Genomic DNA, 716 nt, shown 5'->3' on the forward strand with positions numbered 1-716 from the left:
GAAATTAATTAAACCAGGCAGTTTAGGCTGTAGCATCTTCCTTGGCCACTCCCTTGTACTTTAACTGGTTGGAATTCAAGGGGCATGGAGGGGGGGGGAAGACTGGTGTGGCTTTGCAAAGTAGAAAAAAGGAGAAGCATTCATTTGGGGTTTAGTTACCTGTCAGGTGGTTTGAGAGGAAGCCACATATTAAAAAAGAAAAAAAGAAAGAAATCCCTTTAGTTTCTATAGCATAAAACAGAGGAATTAAGTTCCGATAAGAGCTATCACTTACTGAGCCCCTGATATATGTCAGACGGTGTTCTAAGTGCTTTATGTATCATTATTTTATTTGATTCCTTCAAAAACTCTGTGGTAGATGCTCTAATTATTTCCATTTTACAGCTATGAAACTGAGGCTGGGAGGGCTTAAGGCTTTTAAGTGGCAGGTCCAGGGTTCTATGCTTGGCAGTCTGACTCCAAAGCTGGCACACCACACACCATGCTATACTGCTTTATAGATAGTTGAAACTCTGGTTGTTATTTTCCTCTAGATTTACATCTCAGTTTTTGGTATGGGTGGTGGGCATGGATTTGCATTTCCTAATGGAAGAGGGAATTCCTTTAATTAAGTTAAATCATAAACAAGAGGATTCTTGAAAAGCATGATGTTCAAAAAATTGAAAAGAGTTTGTGCCTTTTTCCTGACTGCCTGCTAGCACATTTCTTGCTGTAGG

The sequence above is a fragment of the Lipotes vexillifer genome, unplaced genomic scaffold (assembly GCF_000442215.2).
Source record: "Lipotes vexillifer unplaced genomic scaffold, Lipotes_vexillifer_v1.1 scaffold221, whole genome shotgun sequence".
NCBI lineage: Eukaryota > Metazoa > Chordata > Mammalia > Artiodactyla > Lipotidae > Lipotes > Lipotes vexillifer.